Genomic DNA, 18628 nt, shown 5'->3' with positions numbered 1-18628 from the left:
CACAGCGAGAGCAAGTGGGTCACAACCCCACCTTCCTAGACCACAGTGATCCCCACGGAGAGAAATGAAGCAGAGGAGAGCGCTCAGGAGTGCGTGGTGGGCGAGGGGGAGCTGTAAGGTAAAAGAGGAAGACCTGTGAGCCAAACCTGCAGGTGGTGGGTGGTGGATCTGCTTGAACACCTGGGCATGGCACACTGCAGGTGTTGCAAACAGCACAAGCAAAGGGCCTGAGGTGGAATTTGCCTGGAACGCCAGAGGAAAAGGGGCAGAAGGGAGCATCTTGTGAGCCCTGAGCGAGGTGGGAGCCAGGTCGTTCTTCTGGGCAGCAGAGTGACATGACCTGGCCATGACCTGGCACAGACTGTAGGATGACAAGAATGAAATGGGCAGGGGAGGGGGGGGGAGATGAACAAGTTAGTGATGGCAGCCTGAGCCTCAGGGCAGCAGTGGGAAGGAGCTGGCTCCAGATACAGTTTGGAAGCCTTGAGGACAGGATTTGCTGACGAACTGGATGTCCGGGCTGGGGCTGGGGCCAGGAAGACACCAGAGTCTCGCCTGACTCCAGAGCAGGATGGTTTGCCTTTAGCCAAGATGGGAAGATAGCAGGAGTGGCTTCAGGGAGACATCAGTTTGAAAAGGATTAAATTTGAAGTGTTTATTCGACCCAAAAGAGAGGTCAAGTGGGTGGCTGAAATGGAACTGATGAATCGGGTTGGTCAGCATCTGGGTGGCCCAGATGGCTCAGCAAGGGGAGGGACACAGGATGGGATGGGGGAGGGGCAGGTGGTGATGTGAGGGAGCCCAGAAAGAGGCATGGCAAGCCTGTCCAGGGAGAGTCCAGGGCAAGGAGGCCATGACTGAGAACCATAGCTGTATTCAGCGGCCCAGGGCCTACCGCTACCCGGTAACAGAAGCCTCCAGGGCAAAGCGGGAGGGTCCAGAGAGCTCCCTCAAGGACAGTTCTGTCAAGGGAGGCCAAGAGGGGAAAGGGCTTGGGAGGGGAGGAGGCCAGGGGCTCTCTGGTCCCCACAGGAGTCTCCATGCCCCCTGCCAGGCTGCCTGGACATGCTGAATAGAGTCCCCCGCCTGCCTTGTCCCTCGCAGGAGCAAGGAGGGATGTCCTGGAACGTAGGCCCCAGAGCTGGTTCGGCCACACAGGAGTCTTACACAACTCTCCATAAATTCTCGGAGTGCAATTCATTTGAAGTCAGTGTCTGATGTTCTGCCCTCTTGACAGAGGTGAAGGGAGAGGCAAAGTGTGTGGGAGCCAGTGCCGAGGTGGGACAGCCCGAGATGCTGTTGAAAATCCCTGGAGGCTGGGTGAAGCCCCACAGGTCCGGGCTGTGGGAGTCACCGCCTGCTTCCTGGCACCAGCCACTGGCCACCTCAGGAATGGTGGCCTGTTTGGCTCCACCTTCCCCAAGCAGACAGCCCCTTCCATTCCACGGAGGCCCTCCCCCTCAGATGAAGGCCCCAGGCTGGGAGTCAGTGGCAGGAAAAGTGGCCCAACACTGGCATGCAGGAGCTGGAGTTTCAGCCCTAGATCTGCGGCTGACTTGCTGTGTGGCCTCTGGAAGATGCCTCCGCCTCGCTGAACCACAGCTATCCCACCCATAAAAGGAGGATGTCAAGCAAGGAAAACTATGCAATGGTATCATTTATTGAGTACCTGCTATGTGCCCGGAGCCACTTCAGGTGCTTTATGGGAGCTCCTCAAATATTCCCAGCAGCCCTTGAGGCAGAGACTAGGGCGATCTGTGTCTTACAGAAGAAGAGACAGAGGTTCACAGAGGTGAGGAAGCCCAACATCCCATTCATGTTCTCTTGGCCAACAGGGGTGCAGCCAAACTCTGAATCCAGGACCATCTAACCCCAAAGCCTGGGTGCCCCTCCCTGAGGCAGTTCTTGCAGCGATGGGAATCCAAAGAGTGCTTTTCAATATTCCAAGAAGCCAAATGGGGTTCACCGTTTGCCCCCAGGACAGCCACCCATGAGGCCAGGAGTTGGCTTTGAGCTCGAACCATGTCAGCTCAGAGGAACCCTGGCATCGAGAGGAGGGGGGTGGGGGGCAGGGGTCGCAAACTCCAGCGCTCACCGGAGTCACCTGAGAGATTAAAGCAAGTCTGCAGCCCGCGCCTCAGCCCTACAGGCTTTGATTGAGCTGGTCTGCATGCCAGGCGGTGAACACTTTAAAAGCCAGGTCTGGGAGCCACTGGTCTAGATCTGTTTCCCCAAGTCCCTGGGCGCTTGCTAGAAACGCCGCTGCTCAGCCCACCCCTCCCACGACCTCCTGCGTCAGGAACCTGCGTTTTACCAAGCTCCCAGGGGCGCACAGGGCGTCTGTGTGCACAGAAGTCAGGGGAGCGAGGGGCTGGGGACACCTCCAGCAGGCCGTCAACGCAGGCCAAGTGCTAGGTGGCTGTGCCTAAGAGGGGCCTGGCTCTGAAGCCTGGACGAGGACAATGCAAGTGGCCCCTGGGGAACAGGAGCAAAGGCCTGAAGCAACTGGCCTGCACAGTCGTTGAGCTTCTATCAAGTGGAGACACTGGGGTCTGGGGTCTGGGCGGGGGCGGGGGGGGGGTCCTGCAGCTAACACGTGCGGGTGGGCACCGCCGGCCCCGGCAGCTCCGTGCTTAGATAGTATTTTCATTTACTCTTCCCTCTAACCACATGGGAAGGGTTATTGTGTTCTTTCTCTGGCTGAGGGGACAGTAGCACAGACAAGTAACTGCAGTCACACAGAGAGGTGCGAAGAGATGGGGAAAGGGCAGGGAGGGAGAGAGCCGGGATTCACAGATCTGATCCAGACCTGAAGTCCGCCTCTCAGCACACAGATTCTCCTTCCCTCTCTCCAGCTCTGAAGGCAGCCACGTGCCCGTGCTGGCTCCAGATTTGGCTGCCATGCATCCAAAAGACCAATCACGTCCCTGCCTCGTGGGGCTTTCATGCCAGGATCTGAGGACTTCGGAGGCCATTAGTTCCCCAAACCTGTTTGGCTTGAACTCCAAATACCCAGCATGTGACAACTCATAACACGACTCAGTCAACAAGAAGGCTGGCCCGGCCTGTGGTGACCTCAGCCAAAGGGAGCTGCCAGCGGGGAGATCCCTGCCAGGGTGGCGCCTCCGCCCTGCCAGCCTAGGACGGGGGCAGGGGACCCCCGCGGCCATGCCAAGCAGCCCTTCACTCTCAGTGCGGAAACTGAGCCAAGTGAGGAGGTCACTCACTCAAGGTCACACGGCAAGTCATTCTGGGGAAGCAGCAAGGGGACACAAGTGGCCTCACTGCCTATTTGGGGACACAAAAATGGGGAGGAAGGGCAGAGTGAAGCCCCAACAGACTTGGGACAAGGAGCCGTGGGAGCAGGTGCCCCATAGGTGAGACTGAACTCAAGCCCCAGAGACCACTATCTGTGTTCATTTCTCACCCACTCGTCTGGCACCAAGAGGTGCTTGGAGAATGTTCCCTGAACAAGAAAATGGCCAACCTGGAGCCCAGACCCCCAAACATGCCCGTCTACATTGCTCGAAAACCAAATCACCCTGGGAAAAAACTTCCCAGTAGGTTCCTCTCACTACCGAGGCCCCACCCAAACTGTGGGACCAAGTCCCCACTTCTATAACTCTTTGAACATGACTCCACAGGCCTCAGGCCTCCCTGACAGACCCTCCCTGCTCCCCTCAGTGCAGAGGTTCAAGTCTGGAGGCCCCACACGGGCAGAGAACAGCCAGTGGCCCAGATGAGGCCGGCTCAGGCCCGAGCAGCCCTGGCAGGACCCAGCAGGATGGACAGACGAGTGGCTCCTCGGGCATGGACACCTCACACCGCACTTTGCTCCGACGCCACTGAGCTCTGGTACACCCCACGCGCCGTCCCCTCTCCCCTCCCACTGGGCAGCAACAGGCTGCTAACACCCAAGGAAACACCCACAACCAGGAGGGAGGCCAGAAGGGAACACGAGCAAATACACGTGGGTTAAGACAGATGAACACATACAAAGCATGTTCCCATCGTGGGACAAAAAGGGCAGATGGGCCTTCCCTGAGGTCCACATGGAAAAGCTCCTTTAAATGGTAAAATTCTGTAAAGACGCCTACTCTTCATTATTGTGACCATTCCGTCTTTTAAAGTTGATATGAGTCAAATTTAAAAAAAGATGAAGTCAGCTCCAGGGACAAACCCTCACATGGTCTGGAGCGGTTGGGACTGAGAGTCTCGTAAAGCCCTGTGTGGGTCTGCCCTGCGAATGGGGTCTCTACATCCTGATGCTGGTGCCTGTCCCAGGGCACTAACGAGAAGATGTGGCCGCCTTAGGGGAGAAGGCTTGTGGGAGCTCAGGGGGCAACTTTGCTACCAAGACGTCTCAACCAGCTCGTCTTGGGAGGCCTGGGTGTGCCAGGAAAGAGCTTGCTGGGAGCGTGAACGGGGCGCTGGTCAGCAACAATGACACAGCCCAAAGGGCAAGGGTGCTGTGGACTGTGGGCCGGAGGCCTCATCCTCACAGGGGGCAGGGGCCTGGGTGGCAGAGTCTGCTGGTGCACCTGCCCCGCCTCCCCCCACCAGTCGGCCATCCCCCAAGCCCTCACCCTGTATCCTGGCTGCCTCAGGCCGTAGCGTGGAGGGGTGGGACAGTTCATCCTGTTTTATCGACAGGGACGCAGAGGAGTTCTGCAGGTGCTCAATGATTTGGACCCAGGCCAGCCAACTCCGCTCTGGGCTACCTGGGCCTCCCCAGGACCCTGCACTTCATCTAGTTTGTGACCCACTCATTCACAACGGTGAGGCCATGCAAACAGGCCAGCTCCCTGCAGGGGACAGACCTCCCGGCCCAGAGACTCATAGCCAGGTAGTGACAGATATGGCATGAAAACCTGCCTACTGCATCTCCCACGTAACTGGCATTTCCCAAACCAAGGTTCGGCAGAACTGGTTCCCCCGGATGCCACGTGTGTCCACGTTATCACCTGCATCCTGGCAGCCAATGCTTCCATGCTTCCTATGTGCCAAGTGCTGGGCCCAGTGTTTGACTTGGAATCACACATTTAATCTTCACAAGACCTTTGTGACATGGGGACTACTACATTTTATACACAAGGAACTAAAAGCACAGAGAGGGTCGGCAGCTTGCCCAAGAACACAACGCTGGCAAGAGGCAGAGCTGGGATCAAAGCCTGAGCCACCCACCTCCAGAGCTAATGAAGCCAAACAGGCGTGTCTCTGCAGGATTACTGAGCCTTTAATGTGCTGACAGGCGGTATAAATTCCCAAGAGGAGGACGCAGGCTGTCATTTACCCCAAACTTATTTCCCCCATTGATGTGATAACTACTTATTGAGGCCTGCTCTGTGCCAGGTACACAGAACATAGTGGAGAGCCAAGCGGATGTGCTCTCTGAAGGCACAAGACTCTGCAAGGGGATAGCTCTGATCTACGCTAAGCCTCTGGGTGGGGCCCTCAGAGCACCACAAAGAAAAAAAAAAAACTTAATTTAGCCTTTCTGAACAGAAATTTCCTAAAATCAGCCATATAGGGGCTCCCGGGTGGCTCAGTTGGTTACGAGTCTGCCTTCGGCTCAGTCATGATCTCAGGGTCCTGGGATCGAGCCCCGCGTCAGGCTCCCTGCTTGGCAGAGGGTCTGCTTCTCCCTCTCCCTCTGCCATTCTCCTTGCTTGTGCTCTGTCAAATAAATAAAATCTTTAAAAAACAAAAAATAAAATCAGCCATATGAAGCAATGTGTCCTGAATTTGATTCAGTGTAAACTTTGGGAGTCAGGTTCCCCACTCTGCACATGTATATGGGCTGTCATGTGCCTTCGTGGGGAGACGTCCTTGAGACTTATGAAGGGGTGCCAGCCTTCTTGTCTCCACGCCAAACAAAACCAGGCACTCCAGTGATTATCAGCATTCATCAGTCAGTCAAGGACCTATTATACACCTGGCCCTGTGGTAGGCCCTGGGGACACAGCAGTAAACCAAACAGACCTGGTCTCTGCTCCCATGGGGCATGTGTCCTAGAAGGGGAAGGTCATCATCTGTATAATACAGAAGTAAATACATAATTATAAAGTGTGAAAAACAGACACTACCAGAGCTCAGAACAAGGGAACGGACCATAGAAACACTGTGTGTGTGTGTGTGTGTGTGTGTGCGCGCGTGTGTGTGTGCGCGTGTGTGTGTGTGTGTGTGTGTGTGTGCGTGTCTGCATGCACAGTTTCTGTTTATACCCTGAAACTTAGGCTCTGGGACACAACCGAAATGCATTTCAGGATTTGCTCCTTTTTACCACATTGCCTTTTGCTTTATTTTATGGGGTAGGAAGGGATAGAAGAAAAAGAGCATAGACTGCATAACTTACTTTACTCCCAGGAAGAAAAGAGACAGGACTTCCCAAAGAGGTCCTGTCTGTCCCGTAAGGCCACTCCTCCGGGACAGGGGTGGGGGCGAGAACTGTTACTACCAATTCACAACCCCAATTCTTTCCTGTCCTCCTGAGTCTCAAAGCAAGTTTTACACCAGGGGATTTGGGGAGATGGCAAATCGGAACAAGCCCAGGGTAGGAACTCATCCAGTCTCTACCCTGGGCCTTTTCTGAACTGTGAATAGCAGATCTGGATGCACGGGGATCTTTTGCTTTTTACAAGCTGCAGATGTGACAATCTGCGAGCAGCCGAGGACAGTCCCTGCATTTTCAATGGGTCACCCTTGGCTTGCTGCAGATGGGTTTCAGACAGAAAACAGCCCTGGAGAAATGGAAGGAAAGTTGGGGATGGTTGTGGTGGAGATGCCTCCCTGGGGATGTTAGGGGGCATCTCCACCTGCTGAGCAGGCCCAGAGGCGAGCTGTAGGGGGTCCAGAGAAATGCCTCTGAGAGCTGCAGAACAAGGCCTGCCTCTGTAAAAGTCCAGGAGAGGGGCCTCCAGCACACGGAACCCGGTCTGAACCCACCACCACTGTCAGATATCACATCGGTCCCCTGCACACCCTCGGCCCAGAACAGCTCCAGACTCTTCCCCAATCTCTCCAAGTCCCCGACGCTAGAGCGCCCGCAGACTCAACTCCTGGGCGTCTCCTCTTTATCTACACTCACTCTTTGGGGGTTCCGGTCTTGTAGTTTTCAAGACTGTGTGCACTCTGAGGACACCCAAATTTACATTTCCAGCGGGATCCTTCCCTCTGAACTTCAAACTCTATATTCATCTACCCCGTCCACACCTCTCCTTGATGGCCTCGTAGCATCTCAGACTTCATCTGCCCAAACCTGAATTCCCAGCACACACGCACCACACACACTGGCTCCAATTAGTCTTCACTCCATCACTTAATGGGGGAAAAAAAAAAAAAAGCACCTGGATGCTAAAAACATAGGCCAAAACAAAGCAAAACAAAAAACACCTGTCGTCATCCTTAATTCTCTCATCCAATCCCAGCCAATCCTCAGCAAATCTCACCCAGAACTCCACTGCTGCTCGTACCTCCACTGCCACACTCCCATCCAACTGCAACATTCCTCACCTGGGTCACAGCATCCCCTTCCTAGTCTCTATGTCTAGTCTTGGCTCCTTTCCGTCGATCCTTAACAGATCAGCAAGAGAGCTTCTTTTCAAAGGCAAGCCATCCCCTAGTACTCTTCCCCTCAGAGCCCTCCAATGCCTTTCACTCACTCAGTACAAGGGAAGTCCTTACAACGGCTGCAGTAGCTCCTGGTTACCTCCCTGACTTCACCCCCTACTCCCCTCCTCTCCCGTGTTCCCCTCCAGCCAAGCTGGCCTCCCCCAGGGTTCCCGGAGCATGCCAGGGATGCTTCTGCCTCAGGACCTTTGTACTTGTTATTCCTTCTGCCAACTGCTTTCCTCCCTAGGTCCCCACGCTTCCTTCCTCACTTCCAAGTCTTTGCTTAAATGTTCCCCTTTTCAGCCAGGCTTTCTCTGACCCCTCCCCATTTTAAATGGTAGCCCCCATTCTGACTTCAGATCTATCCCCATTTCGCTGTTGTACTTCTGTCCACAGCACTCACCTCCCGACATTCCATGCAGCCCCTTGCTTGTCCACGGTCTGCCTCCCCGCCCCTGCCCCCACAGAACACCAGCTTCGGACACTGCTACACCCGTAACAGTGCCTGGCACACAGCGCCCCGACATCCGCTCCTGAATGGATGGGTAGCGGAAGGAATGGATGGAGGCCCAAGACTTGCACTGTCTTTCCCGACTAAATTGCACCCGTGATGCACTGCCTGTGATTTCCGGATACTGTTTAAAGTGGGGCCAAAAATGTTAAGTCACTTATAAAGGCAATCAGAGTGCAAAACCTTCCTATGCCTTCATGCAAATTCTTAATGGCTTCTCATCCACACCTAACTGGTTGACAACTTTTAAGCGCATTACTGTGCGCCTTTCTAAGCGTAACAGCTCCATGCTCATACTGTGTCGGTTTGGATACTATGTCAATGAGTCACAGGAGTACAGTGGCAGGAACAGGGCTGGGAACAGACACAGCTGACTTTTGGCGGCACTGAACTTGACCGCTGGGAAGGAAGAGCAAGGGCTCTCCCTGCGGGTGTCGTCACGATGCGTTCCGGAGGGAACGCACAGCATCCGTCAACAGGGAGGGTTGATTCAATGAAACACTGATTGAACTTCAACTGTATTTCAGTTGATCCCCAGCTGGTATCGTACCAGAAGTTCTGAAAGATTCCTGGTAGCACCCGCCCTGGCAGGCCCGGCACTCTGCAAGACGTCCTCACGCCATTCCTTAGGTGGCGGTGACCACACTGGACGCGAAGACGGACGAGCACACGGGAGAGCCCAGGGCCTCCTTCATGGAGCACGCACCATCCTGTGACGGCGGCGGCGGGATCACATCACCCAGCAGCTTGAACGCCAGTGAGCGGGGAAAAGGCCATGGTGAGTGATGCTGAGACCCGGTGGGGGAACAGCCTGGTTCGGCACAACCCCATCACATGTGTACGACGCGGGGAAATCAAAGAGGAAGGAGTTCGCTATTCTAAACAAAAATAAAAACACACAACACACGCAAGAGTATCTTCCATTGCCGTGTATTTTGAAGGTTCTACAAGTGAGGGACCCCTTAGGAGACGTTGGGTATCAGGAGGCAGAATTAAAGCTGGTGACAGAGGAAGGGTGACCCTACTTTCAGAGCCAATAATTTGAAGGAAGTTTTTAAAAACGTGAAGGAATATTTGGATAGTTCCACCCCCCACCAAGTTCAGGATGCTCGGCGACAGTCACAGGCAGCTTGTGTGTGTACTGGCGCAGAACTTCCCTAATATCGTTGAATCAATGAGCTGGCAGCTACACTGGACTTCAGCATACAACCTCTTTCTGGCCTCTGGTTTCTCGATCAGCTTTCGCTATGCATCCTTAACCTGGAGGACGATGCAGTGAGGTGGCAACACTTTAATGCTGACTAATTATCGCCAAATAACCAATCCTTTTCTTTCAACCTGACCTCAACTCGTCATTTACTTCTGCAAGTGACGCTCTCTATTCAGTTGCTGACAATTAAGTGCCCCCAAATTCATACCTGAAGCCAAAAAGTCCTAAGTTAGGGTCCGCTAAGCGGAGTGGTAACTTTAACTCTATTATTCCTAGAGATTTTTTCTCCCCTCCCCCCCCCCCGGCTTTTTATTGCACAGACACTGAGTGAGCACCGACTACATACGTGCTCGGTGCTGCACAGGTGCTGGGGACCAGTGAACGCGCACTGGCAGGTACCAAGACTACACCAGGTAAGAGCCAAGGGTCATCTCTCCCCCTCAGAAAGATACACAAAGAGCAACAATGGCCAAGGCAGAAAATTCTCACTTCCACCGGGGCTCTGACACTTAGAAGTGTCCCCACCTGTGGGGCAGCCCTACTCCTTGTCATGGGGTGGTTATTAGGATTAAGGAGAAATGTAAGAGAAGTTTCTGAAAACTGGAAGATGCTACATCAACGATATTGCTTATAAACAAAATAATTTCAAATGAAGACTGGAAGCAAATGAAATAACGAGATGGGGTGATACCATGTCACTTGTGCTTTTTCAAGACCCAGAGGAGAACTCCTGAGTCTGCCTAAGACTATTCTGAGCAGCTGATAAAAAAGATTTCAAAGACCCACCCAGGAGATCATAGTTTAATTGGTCGGGAATTTTAAGTAAGCCTCCCGGGTGGGTTTTGACGCAGGGGTCCACAAAGGGAACATGCTGGCGAGGTAAACTCCGGCCCCTTCACGCACCTGGGAACATCTTGAGGCAACGCAGCTCCTCAAACTGCAGTTAACAAGACAATACACAGACGGCCAGCAGAACACTCCCCGGCCTCAGCTACGCCCTGCCCAACACAATTCCGGACAGCGCCTTAATACAACACCTGCTGTCAGCTGGCACGAACAGGCTGTATCTGGATCTTTATGAAGGACATACGCATACTAATTATGGTGATGACGTCATTTACAACAGCACCTACTTCAACTACAGTATCCGGCACCAGTTCACTGAGATGCATCAAAATGGTTGGTTCCGGGAGCGCCTGGGTGGCCCCGTCGGTTAAGCATCCAGCTCTTGATTTCGCTCAGGTCATGATGGCAGGGTTGTGAGATCCAGCCCTGAGTCAGGCTCCATGCTGAGCGTGGAGCTTTAGAATTCTCTCTCCCCCACCCTCCCTCTGCCTCTCCCCGAGACCCCACCTCCTGCTCACGCTCTCTTAAAAAAAAAAAAAAAAAAAAAGTGTGGTTCCTACGCCAAAGCAGTTAACACAGGTTTTCACCGAACTTGCTAGTAAAATTCAGTCAAGAATCTAAATATAAATGATAGAGAGGAGTATAAAATACCCACAAACCTCTGCACTGGTTATTAGAGAAATTCTGGAAAGCTTCTGGAGCAGGATCTGGAAAAAGAGGAAAGCTTGTGGGCCAAGTGAGGAGATGGTGAGCCAACCACTGGTTGGCACCTACCACTAGATAAAGTACGTCCTCAGACATAAAGGGCGGGCATCAGGTAAAGAGAAAACTGTTCTGTTCCAGAGCCTGCCAGCACACCTCGGCCGCCCAGGAGTGTGCAGACACCACCCATTCTCATCGTTCTCTCACAAAGCATTTCTCTAACTCACGTGTGCTTTAGGAGCTCAAGAGAAAAAGCTGTCTGTATGTTTGTTACACCTAACACTCTCCTCTCCCAAGGTCAGCTGTCCAGCAACATCACTCGCCCACAAAGAACCAAGAGCCAAGACCTATTTAAATGAGTAGCCAAGTCACGCCAGAAAAGCCACGTTCTGGCACTAGCGCACTGTGCACACGAGGTCGGTCCTTGGGTGTTCTGTCACGGCCTAGCACCTCTCTGTTTGCATACAGTATCAACAGGACTGCTATCGAGCTTCCTCGCCCACAGACGATTAACAGAAGCCTAGCTGGGGACATGGGGAGTGCAGACAGGCTCCATAAAGGACAGGAAAGGGGACGGTGAGCAGTACATCCTCTCAAGAAGCTTCAGCGTCCTGTATGCCCAACCTGTCTCCGAGGGCATCACTTTTCCACAACGAAGTAGTAATTGGTTACCTTCAGCCTGCACAGAAAGGTGAAATTCTGTCCAGTGTAGTTTCTAATGGCAGGGAAGCAGCAGATAGGTGGGACCAGAGATAGCCAACTCCCGGCACCAGCACCCCCTCCTGCATCTGAGGCAGACAACAGGCTCTGAGCCCGGCCCTCTCCCCGAGCGCGACCCCACCTCCGAGGCAAGCCTGCGTGGCACGAGGCAGCTGCTCCCCACGCACATAGGGGAACCCTAACTTGCCAACCACGGCTTGGGAAGATTTCCGTGCAAATAGAAGGGGACAAAGAGGGACACTAGGAAGCTAGGTTTGACTGTCTGAACCACTCAGCATGTGGGTCTGCTCCTTCCCCAACCAAGCTGTGCAGATGGGCCGAACACCAGGTTAGCTGCCACTACTCAGTCCTGTCTCCCAACACACCAAACACAGCGGGGCCAGGAAGGGCCCAGAGCTGTGTTCACCTCCATCAGGGTTAGCACGTCTGAGTGAGCGGGTGCTTCTTGTCCACACGTGGGCAGCCGCGGACTAATAAAGCATGTCTCCTCCCTGCTTCTTAAAGGACAGGCCATTGGAGGAAGAAGCAGGAAGGGTGGGGGCTTCACTCCCAGACCTGCGGGGAAGAGAGGGAACAGACTCCTGACAGACTTGGAGCCACACTGCTGTGACCTCAAGCAAACGGCCTCACCTCTCTGTGCCACGGGTCCCTGCCTGTAAAATGGGAGAACACAAAAGGACTGACTTCGTAGAGTCGTCGTAATGATCACATGGGAGAATCTATGAAAAGCCCTGAAAACGGTGGCTAGCAAGCTCGTTAAAGTTAACAGCGATCGTTCTTACATAATTATTATTTCAATGAACTGGGGTTCCCTGGTTGGGTTTTCATGATTTTACAGAGCTAATGAAGGTTTTCTTCTGAACTTGGCTTTTAAAAATTTCCATGTTGGGTTTGAAATTCAAAACTAAGAGAAATAACCTTAAGCGGAGAGGTGATAAAATTAGTCTGCTTTTTCCTCACCCTGATTTGAAAAATCGTTGTCCTGAGAGCTCCGTCTCTTTATTTCTGAGGTGGGGGTGCCTGACGTAGAAAGGACGCAGCCCCGGCCTGGCTCAGACGCAGCGAAGGCCCGGGGGTCGGTGGCAGCAGGGCCGGCAGCTCCTCACCCCTCTGGGCAGAGGCAGAGCATGACGAGGGAGCGACCCAGCTTCCGCACCCTGTGCCATCATATATAATCTCCTACGTGGCAAGTGAGCTTTGAGCACCAGCCACAACCTTCAGTCACATTCAAGTGAACCTTCGGGAGGGCGTCTTTCACTGTCTAGCCGCCACCGTGTCCGACGCCCCGTACTACAGCAGGCCGCGTCTGTGGTCCTCACAGGCTCATCTGCTGTCTTCACGCCCCTCCTTTGCGGTCAGATCACTACTGCGATTTTGCAGAAAGGAAAACTGGGACCCAGGGCAGTATGTCCAATTGGATGGTCAGGGAAGGCTTCCTGGAGGAGGTGACAGCTGCTCAGCAGCTCCAGATCCAGAGCCAATCAACACCCCTACATACATTCCATCGCCTGCGATGAAATCACAGTGAAACCTCAAAATCAGGCCACTGCTGGCCTGCACCACACTATCCTGTGCAGAAGACCAGAGGCCATCAGAAAGTTCTGAACCTTGAATTCCATTCTTGCGTGATCATGGTTGGCCACCCTGGGCTGAAGCCCTACATGGGCCCACGCGGCTCCCATGAGGGGCTCCCAGGAGGCCAGGGTGCGTGTGCCCCAATGGAGGGAAGGTGCCCACCTAGGAAGGCTTTAGGAGTTTCTAAAATTCTGACAAAAGTTCTAATCTCACCAAAGGTAGTGACCATCTGTTCTGGGAAATAGGAACTGATGTCTGTCAGCTGCCATGAAGGAATCCTTTTCTTCCACAGCCTTTAAAAGTACGAGCAGCTCTCTCGCTCTCAAATAAATAAATAAATCTTAAAAAGGGGGGGGGGGAGGGTTCCTGAGTGGCTCAGTCAGTTAAATGTCCGACTCTTGGTTTCGGCTCAGGTTGTGATCTCAAGGTCCTGAGATTGATCCCTGTGTCAGGCTCGGTGCTGAGCATGGAGCCTGCTTAAGATTCTCTCTCTTCCTCTCCCTGTGCCCCTCCACACCACCCTCTCTCTCAAATAAGTAAATCTTTAAATAAATAAAATAAAATAAGTTTCTTCAGGAGCCTCTTCTAAAAGTTCCACAAGGATCACCATCATGCAAGTCCCACCCCTTCCCCCCGGGATGGCCACCAGGCCGTGGGCCTCCTTTGTGGGGCGGGGAGAACTCACAACCACCAGCACCAGCACAGCCGTCACCTACTCAATCCTTCTATTAGGCACACAGCCCACCTCTCTGGATACAGCCACCCTCAGGCGAGGCGGCCGAGGCTCAGCCAGCAGCAGGCCCACCTGGGTTACGAGTGGTACCCGGGGGTATTAAGACAGCGCACGAGGGCTCAAGGCCCATGTTTATTCCCACTGTGTTATACAACCTCTTCAACAAAACCCCTGTTGGGGCGATGACATCATCAACGGTCATTTGGGAGACACCACAGCTGTGTAAAACCGAGGGGCACAGTGAAGCGGGTGGGGTCACTGTGGTGAAGAGACTGGAATCACATGGCCGTTTGTGGGCTCCACTTACAGCTCTGGGACATAATCCAGGTGCCGATGCCCCTCACCTTTGGTCGATGTATCTGTAAATGAGAACGCTATGTCCCTCACATGGTGGGAGAGCTTCAGGGCAGGTAAGCCCTGCAAAGCACTCAGAACGGGGCTGGCACACGAGCTCGGCCAGGAGCACCCACCCTCCTGCACCCTGAGGCGGCCAGCTACACCCCAGGGCCCTCTCGGGGCCCGGGACGCAGGCAGAGTCCATCAGACCTGCAGCCCGATGCCTTCATGACACACACTGGCCATTAAAGAGGTTTTCTGAATGGCTGACCCACTGAAACACTACAGGAGAATGTGCCTAAATTCTCAAGTCCAATAATAGCTTGGAAATAGAAGCCATCTGAAAATGTTCCTGAACTCGAGCTGGGCTGGCAAGGTTTGGATGTGATTATAAAAAGCAAGTGAGAGGAGAATGTTACTGCAAGGGAAAATCAAACCCATGTGAGTCTCAAATAACTCCATTCCAAGAGAGAATATTAAAATAGTATATTCTGGGCAATTATTAAATACTAAAACAAACACAATTATCTTCAACTGAATTCTTACTTTTAAATTAAAAATTAAAATTGCCACAACTGTATCCTAAGGCCTAATCCCCTTTGGTTATTAACTTACCTGTACAACAGACACCAGGTCTTTTTTTAATGATTCCTATTTAAAATTTACGTTTAGATTCAACACTAAGACTTGGGAGTTATCCAAGCACAATTCCAGATCATACCGTAGGTGCCTGTCCAACCACGGATGGATACGGAAATACGCCTCACTTCAACGTGTTCTGACTCAGGGTACAGACCCGTACTTTAAAATCCATCCGTAGCTTTCTCTCATCAGTGAAATGCCCCCCTCATCGGGCGGGTGCTTTGGCTTCCTGCAGTGGGCGACTAGCAGGACATGGGAAGGCACATTTAGGCACTAACTCCTTCCATAAAATATTTTGTTTTCTGGAACATCCGCCTCAATTTCAGGTCACTTTCTATATGAGGCAGCTGAAAGGGAATCCAGCTAGTCCCAGTGAGGCAGAAAACAGAAGCATGTACAAATGCTATTATCCCAACAGTTCAGCAAGTTTTCTCTTAAAATAAAAGTACTTCCAAGACCATGTTCGTGGCTCACAACAGAAAGTCACTTTTGCAACTGCAAGTAATTTAATGCAGAGTCATGACAGTTTTCCCCAATTCTTATTCTTAATGCAGAAAGTAAATAAAACCTACACATACCCTCCAGGCTCTAATCCTATACTTCAAAAGTAACTACCGGCAGAAACTTAACCCTTTGCTCTGCACTGGGCTGAGGGGGGAAGGCAAGTCTGGATCAACTATCCTCCTGAGCTAATGCCCGACAGGGCAAGGTTCTCCAGTGACATCTGAGGAGGACTCCTGATGACCCCCAGGTGCCTTCCTTGGGACCACTTTCAAAATCAAAGGGTATTATTGTAACAAGCTCGGTTCCTATTAAGCAGATTTTTCTTGATTAAGCAGAATGACCTACAAAGCCGGTCGGAGCTGCAAGGTCCACAGCGGGTAGAGGCATATTCCACAGTCAGAGTGAAGCTGGACGCGGCTCGTCGGGGGCAGCTCCTGACTATCTGCACTCTGGCTGCACCAGGAACACTCCCTACCCTCAGTGATGATTCTGTTTGTTCACTAAGCCAGAAAGCCCTGAGTAGAGAAGGTATCAAGGCCTGTATTCTACATTCAGAGAAATAAAGCTTTAAGAAATATATACAACTATAAACATGATCAAAAGGATGGCAGCTCAAATCCCAACTTGCTACTTGAGAGTGGTAGGACCTCTGAACAAAATCGCTCCCCCACCCCGGGGTCTATTTCCCCATCTGCACACGATACCAACTTCAAGGTCTTACTGTCGAGTCTGAAAGACGCTTACTTAGCACAGTCCCTCAAGCACAGAAAGCACTCAAAAGCTAAAACAAACACAAAGAGCCTTACCAGGTCGTTTCCAAAACCACCTGGAGAGGAAGCAGCACAGGGGCAGGAGGTTGGAGGAAGAGCTGGGGTGTACTACGTGGATGGAAGCGGGATGGGGGGGATCCACAGTGGGGAAGCCTGGACGGTTCCCGAGCAGAAGACTGGGCCTTATGGCCCCAACGGACGGGTCAATGAGCAGTTCACATTTTCCCCTTTGTCGCACCCACTCCAACCTCAAGCTCTGTTCCAATCTTTTTTTTGACAGTTTTCATTTTGTCTAAAAAGAATTTTAACAGTAATATGGAGGTCATCACGCTCACCAATCCGGACCTTGCTCCTACTATATTTTTATCTCCTAGCACTGTGCACTTAAAGGTCCTGCATCTTATAGGCAAACTCCCAGGAAAAGGTCAAAGCGTCCAGAGGGAGGGACCCAATAGGGGCTACCACCTTGTAATACTGGCTAAGAAACTGCACAACCCGCCAGCCTTCCTCTTCCCCTCGTGGCCTATCACCTCTTCTTTCCATTAAGTACACATACTTTTCTACAGCCCAGGGCTCGAGCCTGTCACCCTCCCCACCCCACCGCACCCCTGCCTTCAGAAAAATGGGGCAGAGAGACAGCACGCAGGAAGCACACGAGTGCTTGAGCAATGAAGAGCCACATACATTCGTTATCATTCCTCCCACCTCACTTCAGAAGTCTGCACCCTGCACTAAATTACCTGAGGCTTTAAACGACAGACTACCCAGGCCCTGCCCGCGGTCTACTTTAAAAAGCTGGTTGCGGGGCTTTGGAGCTGGGAGCTTAGCACCTCTGGGGGTTGTGGGAGAACCACTGCACGAGAGGGCAGGGCTGTGGCTTGTCTTATGACAGCCAGGCACGCCCGACCAGCGTACCAGTCACTGCCGCTCCAACCTCCCAACTATCTCAGGATGACTCCCTCTCTCTCCACGCTCTAGAATACACCCTCAATGGTGCTTCAGGGGGACAGTCACTGAAAGATGAGATCCAGAAGTGGGAGCAGCAGGGCTGGGGCCACACCAGGTAGGGAAGAGGACATAGGCCAGCAGGTCTCCAAAAAAATGACAAATGGCAAACCACTTCCTCTAACCTTCAGCCAGGTCTTTAAATGTGGCCTTGGTATCCAAGGCCGTCTTTCTGTCACTCACCTGCACTGCAATCCACTTTCAGGGTCAAGGGCCATTTACACTTCTTGTATGGATATAAATCAATCCGTTTGAAGGTTTGATAGCAAATCAAAATCCACCTAAGTTTCAAATACAGGAAATGAGCTATCATTTTAAAAGAGTCACTTTAAAGTAAGTATTAAAAGATGGCAGTCCTCTAGATATCCACCCTCAAATACGAAGCCAGAGGTGGCTTCTTAACCACCCAGCCTTTGGAGAACTGTGACAGAGTGACAACGTTTTCAATAGGAAGTATAAATAGGGGAGACCACCAAGCAAACTTAAGTTCCACGAGGGCCGCAACTTTGGTCCACTGATATAATGTAAGCACCCGAACACAGCCCTGGTATATGGTAGGTGCTCGATAAATTCATGTGATTCTGTGTAACATCTTGCTAGAAAGCACCTGAATCAACCAAATTAAAACAGCCAGCCCAGAGAGGGGTTTGTAATCAGAAACAGTGAGAGGTGCTTCAAAAGAGCAGAAACATAAGGCTTCGATTACTAGCCTTTTGAATTTTTTAAAATGTTTGCCTCCACGAAGAGCAAAAGCAAGCAGACGGGGGGCAGCTTGTTCCTGGTGGGGTGGGAGTTACTGGACTTCTGGGGACTCTTCCACTGAGTCGATGTCCGCGCGCCTGTCACGCTCCGGCACTGCTGTCAGCACCCAGGTCCCAAAGAGCCAGACCTGGCCCTGCTCTTTCGGTCCAGTGAGATAGTGTGTGAGTAACCAAACCCAGTAAAAAAAAAGACCTCCTCCTTCTGCAAGGAAAACTCAGAGACTATCTAGCCCATTCCCTGCTAAGCAGATTGGGAACTAAGATCCAGAAAGTAAAAGAACTTGCCCAAGGCGAAGCCAGCCACAGCAGGGACACAGAGGTCACCTGTCACATGCCTGTTCACTGGCACGTGGAGGGATGGATGAATGGCGAGAACTCGGGCCAAGATGGAAACCCACTTCTCCTGTCTGGTGCTCGATCTCACAAGGCACAAGGCCCAACTCGTCAACAGGGCACTGGGTGACCTGAGCACCCAGCTTAGCAGAACATTTGAAACAAGGGCTCTGGAAAGGCGTTCTGAGGCTCCGTCAAGCCCTCGCCTCCTCCACACCTGCCCCCTCCCCCTGGGTTTCACTAACAGCGGAGTACGGTAAGGATGGTAAGCCAGAGACGGGACCATGTGGCCAAGGGAGGCTGATCACACCTTCGGCTTCACCACCGTTCCCTCAAATGCAGTAACTCACAGAGAAAGGAATTTTGAAC

At 52.4% G+C, this 18628-nt stretch overlaps 1 protein-coding gene across 2 annotated transcripts in view; it reads right to left on the bottom strand.

Annotated features, from left to right (window-relative positions):
* PRDM2 (PR/SET domain 2) overlaps positions 1-18628 on the bottom strand; it is a 119380-nt gene that overhangs the window by 11432 nt on the left and 89320 nt on the right. The window lies entirely within an intron of this gene.

The sequence above is a fragment of the Ursus maritimus genome, unplaced genomic scaffold (genome assembly GCF_017311325.1).
Source record: "Ursus maritimus isolate PB19 unplaced genomic scaffold, ASM1731132v1 scaffold_32, whole genome shotgun sequence".
Lineage (NCBI taxonomy): Eukaryota > Metazoa > Chordata > Mammalia > Carnivora > Ursidae > Ursus > Ursus maritimus.
The sequence above is the reverse complement of the archived record's forward strand: the minus strand, read 5'-3'. Positions and strand labels throughout refer to the sequence as shown.